This window comes from Euphorbia lathyris, chromosome 5 (assembly GCF_963576675.1).
Source record: "Euphorbia lathyris chromosome 5, ddEupLath1.1, whole genome shotgun sequence".
NCBI lineage: Eukaryota > Viridiplantae > Streptophyta > Magnoliopsida > Malpighiales > Euphorbiaceae > Euphorbia > Euphorbia lathyris.
The window spans coordinates 58067724-58075513 of NC_088914.1; positions in this window are offsets into that span (position 1 = coordinate 58067724).

Genomic DNA, 7790 nt, shown 5'->3' on the forward strand with positions numbered 1-7790 from the left:
GCCAAACTTTCATCTATTTGGGGTTGTTCTCCAAATTGGAAATTGATTTCTCTGGGTAGAGGTTTTTACCACATCATTCTTTCGTCCCCATAGGCTCTCCAATCTGTTTGGAGTCGTGGTGCCATTGCTCTTAGGCCTGGGATTATGCGTTTCATTCCTTGGAGCTCGGGATTTAATCCGGACTCTCACAAATCCACATCTACTCAAGTATGGGTCCGATTCTACAATCTTCCTTGGGAATTCTGGGATAAGCGGTCATGGCAAGCATTGCAAGGGAGATTGGGGTGCCCCTTCGTTTTGACAAGAATATTGTGGAGGGTGAAATGGGTCATTATGCTCGTATCTTGATTGATGTGGAGCTTTCTAAGGAAATTCAATACAAACTAAGGGTGGATACTGACACCTCAATGCATTGGATTTCCTTTGAATATGAAAGGCTTCCTGACTTATGCTCCATTTTCCATTCCATTGGTCATTTTGCTGGAGCTTGTAGGAGGAACCTTCGTTGTGAAGAACATGTTGACATAAAGCAAAGAAATGGAAAGCAAAAGATGGGATCTCCCGAGCCCCGAGATAGGTCTGTTACTCGGATTTGGAAACAAAATCCAGGAGTTCACATTGATACTAGTGAATCCTCTAAAGGAGCTCCTGCCAAAGGAGAGTCTGACAATCCTAATAACTGTGACTTGCAGATGGTACTTCATAGTTTAGTCAAGATTAGTAAGTCGGTTCTTGATTCTGATTCTGGCACGACCTCAGCCTCTCCTTCTCTTGGCTTTTCATCTTATCAACTTGATAAAGAGCTGGGAATCTTGGGTTGGCAAACCTCTCACCCAATCCTCAGGTTTCTGAATTTCCTAAATTGCAAATCATTAAGCATTTAGAAAAAAAGTGACAGTTTGTAGGTGGTTAATGATCCAGAGGAAAAGACTTGGTTTAAAGTCCAGAAAAGGAAGAAGCACAAAGATAAAAACATTCCCCTTGAGGTCAGTGGTAAACGGTATAGCAAGCCGCCTGTACGGTTTCAGTGATTGTGTTATTTTGGAATTGTAGGGGCATCGATAATGATCGCACTCAACGAACCCTGAAGCTTCTGTGCCAGCAACATCGTCCTGATTTTTTTGTGTCTTGTAGAACCTCTTGCTTGTTTTAGTGACACTTTTGATCAGTTTTGGAGATCTCTGGGTCTATCTCTCTTTACCTGGAATGATAAGGATTCGCCGACTCTTTGGCTTCTTTCTAGGGATGCTTCTTCTCTTTCTCTTCATTCTTCTCATGTCCAGCATGTTACTGTTCAACACCAGCTGGGTGGTAAGTCTTTTCTGCTTTCTTTTGTCTATGGTAGTAACCTAGCTTCGGAAAGAAGGGAGTTGAAGTCTTCTCTTTATAGTTGTGCCTTTTGTTGTCCTTCGAACAGACTCTAGCAAGTGCACTAGAAACAAGTAATAAAGTGATAAATAGAGTATCGTCTCCACAGGGATTGATGACCAAATTTTACTAGAAAAACCTTGCAGAACAGGGTGTTCGTGGTGTGTGAATTGTTGATATTGAGATATATTGTGAATTAGTAACAAAGTCAATGATTTAACTTATGAAAAAGAGTATTTGATAATGATAAAAGGTAGAACAAGCCAGGCATAGCTGAACATGTTACTTTCAGTCTCTAAACATCCTATTTATTCATGAATGAAGTAAAGTGAAGCCAAGGTTTCAGTTTTAATGCTCACTTAAGTCAACTCTCGTATGTTCTTAAGATTGTAAGACTTACTACAACCGTAAGCGTCCCTAAGGTTGGTTCTTTCTTGCATTACAATCGAAACAGCATTTCAATAAAGAAAACCCTTGATACAACCTCCTAACATTCCTGCTTCGGGGGTTGGACATTTGACAAAGAATTCCGTGAAGATGAAAGAAGTTCCCTATCATTCATCTAACACTAACATACATGCATAAGCAATAGATTGAAAGCTCTATCAAACACATCATAATGTATCAACATTCATTCATAAATAAGACAATAAAAGACTTACATAACAGGCCCTAACTGGCCGAACTAGTTCAAAATGACTACTCACTCATACTACCGAGTGAGCAGTCTGCATTGCATCTACAAGACTCCATCAATGGAGTCATCTTCTTCTTAGAGAGCTCTTCTCTCTACCAAAACTTCTATTTTCAGTTCTCCAAAAGATGTCCTCTTTTTTTCCCTCCACTACGTCTATAAATAGGAGGAAAAAGTAATCAGAACCCAAAAGTATTCAATAAAATATTACAAAACCAAATTAATTGTTCACTGATCCTAGATTACTTAGAAGTGGTTAAGATATTTTTGACCATCGAACACTCAAGGGTTGAACACTCTTGTCATCATGTTACTTTTAGCCGCTCTTTTCCTGCCGCTCCTGCTGCTTGTCACATCGCTATCCATCATCAGATACACAGCGATTGACTGTTGGATCAAAGGTTGCTCAACTCCTCATGGTTTCTGCAAAACAGGCTGCTTACAGTCTGTTTGACTTAAACTTTCCAATCTGCATAAAAACACTTATAAGTCCATCTTTTTCACAACATTACTCATAAAACACCCTTAATTCATCACAAATAGTATGTTTATTTGTAGTCAAATTCATGCCTAACAAATACCCCCAAATTAAATCTTTGCTTGTCCCCAAGTAAACAAAAGATAGAAAACAAGAAAACTCACTGGAAGGGTTTAGGTATGAAAGAATACGAAGGACGGGTTTTAGTAGATCACAGAGAGAAAAGGAATTACAACAGATCATCTATGCTTGGAAAATTATAGAAAAGCGCAAGTCACGATTAATAAATGAAGTTATGCCAGTGTTTAATCATGTAACCTTACTTACACTACGCCAAAACCCTCTTCAGACGATGGTTCAAAACCGTCGTCCCGCACAATATAAATCTGTCACAGGGCTTACTGCCGTCTGATAAGGCATTAGACGACGGTCGAGTTCTGTCATCTTTCGAAGCTATAGACAACACGCGCTTCCTAAGTGTCTGTCATCTTTTTCATGTTACAACGACATTCGACTTTGTTCAAACCGTAGTATTGGATAATTTCTAATGATAGATTTTTTATATATACCATCATTGTAGTATGTAAAACCATAGACATTTTTATTGTCATACGATATTTTTTATTATTGTTTGGGTGATTGTATATAAGTTACGACGATAGTTTTCCTCTTTTTTTCTGTCGTTCAAAGATGTCTGAGTTGACGTTGTCTTTAAATTTTTTGTCTTGTCAGTGGATTTCACATGACATTTTTCATTTAATCAAATGTCATAAAAGTCAATCAAATTTGACTACGTTAATTGTAAGACGACAGTCCTGTTTTTTATTTATGTCATCTTAGCGTTTTAGTCATGACAGTATTTCATTAACCTGGTATCGTGTCACGCGTCATAATATGATAATTTTTTTAATTTTGCGCTCATTCATTAATACATTAGACGCCAGATTTTTTATCCCAACTGTGTCGCATAACCTGTAACCCTTTAATGCACCTGTACATATTGCAATTGAAATTACATGATACTACTACTCCAATTACAACCAAGCTATAAACTTCATATATAACTTAACTATCTATTATTTACATAATATGTACACCAGTTGTGCACAATATATACACAGAACCAGTGGGATATCATTATACGAAAATATGCACCAAAAAAAGACCCAAAATATGCACAACAACAAGTGTACCACAAACTGATTATCATATTGTACGAAAACAGGATTACATACACAATCCATTGTCACTTCAAGTAAAGCACATGATCTGCCCATTCTGTGTGGAGATGATCCAAATCCAAATGGTTGTAACTCAATCCACACTTGTTTATCCACTACAAAACATAAATGCTTTACTATTAGAAATTTGATTTATATCACTGATAACAACTACATATATCTGAACATAATATTATGGTAATGAATTATGGTACCTTTTCAACAAAGTTTAATTCCTTATCCATGACGATCTCCCACATGTACAACATTATCCAAAAATCACATGTTTTATCATCTCGTTGCTCAGGTATCCCATGTGGCACGGAATATAATGGTTAGACCCCAAAAAAGACAATATACACTTGCTTGTGTAACTGTAAAACTCACTAGAAGCGGTGCCATCTTCAGCTTGGTCTTCGTCACCTTCTTTGGGTCTTTCTAAGCATAGTAGAACTTCATCGCACTGCAACAAGTGTAACAACATGTGTGCGTATGTGAGTAACTATTTGAATGCGTACACATTAGAGGCATTTTGTAACTTACTTGCTCACAACATCCGTCCATTCTGCGGAATTTGGCAATCTCCTTTTCAATGGATCTAACCAATATGATTTTTTCTTCTCAATGTCAACAATAGTGAGAGTCCAATGTGATCTGAAAACATTAGCCATTTCAGTTGTATCAATATCAGATAATCAACTGATAAACACACAGTACAAAGGATTCATAGTTACCTTGAGTTGTAAGGAATAAGGAATATAGAATTAGCACCACCCTATTTGAACCGATCTATCAACTCCTTCGAGCGGTCCGTTGGAGTTTTCTTAGTTCCAAGAGCAAAAGTGGTACATGGATCAACAAATAACACCCTTTCTTCCATTCGTGCTTTTTTCAATACATGGTATAGATGACTAGGCAAATACATGTATAAGTGTTGATGAAATAGATATCCAAATTAATAAATTTGTGTATTGCATTCATGTACCTCATGTAAAATATAATTGTGTCTGCGGTCATCTCATGAAAGTGTACCGTTGCATATAAATCGCTAGGCATCAATACTTGCTTTCGTTCTGCTCCGAACAACTCAGGTCCAAAAGTTTTGGTTATACATTTGATTCCATCCATCATATTGGTTCTCGCCCAGTTGCACAACTTCTGCAATGGGCGTGGTAAATTTGTTGGCAAGTGGGTTGAAGCAATGGCTAGTCCCACCAATGACGCCCGTGTGGTTGTAAAATTCCTGAAAAGGCTGTTTGCCAGATTCGGTGTCCCACGAGCGATCATTAGTGATCAAAGAACCCACTTTTGCAATGCTAAATTTGAAAAGCTGATGGGCAAGCTTTGAGTCTCTCACAGAATTGTCACACCTTACCATCCACAAACAAGTGGACAGGTGGAGATTTCCAATCGTGAAATCAAAAGAATTTTAGAAAAAACTGTTGGCAGTTCTAGGAGAGACTGGGCAAACAAGCTTGACGATGCTCTTTGGGCATATAGGACGACCTATAAAACACCAATTGGAATGTCTCCATTTAGATTGTTATATGGAAAATCTTGTCACCTGCCGGTTGAAATGGAACACAGGGCTTTTTGGGCATTAACATTTTTAAATTTTGAGCAACAGGCTGTTGGAGATCGGCGAAAACATCAACTCTGTGACATGGAAGAGTTCAGGCTGTTCTCGTACGAGAATGCAATAAACTACAAAGAGAAGACCAAACAGTGGCACGATAAAAAGATCCAGGAAAAGGTCTTTCACGAAGGACAAAATGTCATGTTATACAATTCAAGGCTGAGGCTGTTTCCAAGAAAGCTAAAGTCGCGATGGTTAGGATCATTCACTGTAAACAAAGTGTTCGAGCATGGAGCTGTGGAAATTTTCAAAAACGGTGATGCCCCTTACAAAGTGAACGGGCAGCGTCTCAAACCGTACCTTGAGAATGACCACAAGAGGAAGATTGACACTGTTCACTTCCAGGACCCTCCGCACCAATAAATAGAGACACAGGGTGTTCGCTGCAAACACCAATTGCAGCAGGAAAGTACCCCTCCAAACCAGTTTTTTTAATTTATTTTAATATCCCTCATCATGTGTTAAGTCATTATCCTGATAACAATTACATTGTCTCATTTTTGCTTTAACCATGCATTCAAGTCAAATCAATATATTCACTTGGAAAAATATAAAACTTCTACCCTTGTCAATAAGAGTGAAGTTTTAAGTTTTTCTTGTGTAATCTTTGGAGGGATGTGGAGCTAGGTCGTAAGAGTTTTTGGGGGGGAATAAATTCAAAATAAAAATAAATAAAAACACACAAATTAGAAGGATAAGGGACGCATCAAATCCACTGTCATTAGGCGGTAATTTCAGACTAATCGTCCCCTCGATAAAATACAAAGTAGATAGTGTGCCGTAAATGCAAGATTTATGGTACCCTCGCGTCTTTTCACCTGGAGTAATTGATGCGCCCTCACCTAAGTTGGGATGAAGACTCACTAAGGGATAAGTGTACCCCGTCGTTATCAAGTAATAAATTTCTGGTTAAGTCCAGGTTATCGTCCACAGGATTTATTTCTGCAAGTATCGAGCTACTTGGTTTCAGGAGTTATCTAGGCTTAGGGGGTTTTGAGTTTGTTTGATTAAGTTAATCTACTCCTAGGTTGAATTATACTAATCCTAACTAAGTTATCTGATTCTAACTAAGTTATTCTATGCCTAATTAAGCTACTCTACCCCTAATTAAGTTAAACTACTCCTAATTGATCTTTCACTAGATGCAATTACCCGAAGGAACATGGTATGAACGATAATAATGAAGATAGATTGTTAGGTCTATTGAGTAAAAACCTAATCTGAGTCACTTGTATTCAAGGTGATTAACCCTACTTACCCTCCTGAGGTTCCTAGCGCATGATTCCCTAAGGCCGAAACTAGGTCTAAGGCTCAGTAAATTGGCGCTTAATCAACTAAGAGGTTGTCAATCTCCTAGGCTCTGACTAGGTCAGATTCAGCTCGCAATATGTGCCTACTAGATTTTGGGGCTTTTGAATGAGTTAAACCAATTGAATAAAGCATAAGACAGAGATTAGACAAATAATCATAGAACAAAATAAGAGCTAAATTATTATTAAAGGCGAAGAACAATGTCACAAGATACAATAAGCTAGGTTCGGCAACTGTATCAAAGAGTACAAACAAGGAAAGATAAAAGGAGATACAAAAATCCCTTTCAGGGAACCTGTTTACTCTGCAGCCGGTGACCTAATCTTAAGGACGAACCTTGATAATTCCTCGAGAAAAGCTTTGAAGGAGCTTCAATGGAGGTTTGAAGGATATGGAGGAGATGGAGAGGAATTACAAGGGGAAAGCTAAAGTAATTTACAAATAAATGAAAGATCCTAATTTACATTGGAAAAACTCTATTTATAGGCGTGGCTCGGCCCTCTTTTTGACCTATTTTCGTGTCCTTATGCAGGTAGGAAGTCGTGGGGTCCGTCGTGGCATCGTGGGGGCAGAATTGGTCTTTTTGACCAATTCCCGCAGTTCTGGTCGCCGAGCAGGGCGAGCTGCTCGGCGAGCAGGCGCTGCTCGCGGCGAGCAGGCCTCTAGCGGCCTGCTCGACGAGCAGGCATCCTGCTCGCCCGAGCAGGCCTCTGGTGGCCTGCTCGGCGAGCAGGCATGGTCTACGGAGGCCCGCTCGTCGAGCATTCTTGCCCGGTATGCCCCCGCGTGCTTGCCGACTGCCGTCGATGCCTTTTTCGTCCGAACTTATACCTGCGCATGTACAGAAACTCCAGATAACATTAGTCCAAAGGCTAAATTGACCCGCCAATCGCTTATTTTGAGCAAACGCTTCGTTTGGTGCGACTTTTGACGGACCAATTAGCTTCAAAAGATAACGGAATTATACTATGCATGCTATTTTGGCCGTAATTGCCTAAATTGGTCATAAAACGAGCCTAAACAACGAAAAATAAATAAAACGTTTCCAATTCCTAACTAACTCACACAAAAGCATTTAAATTC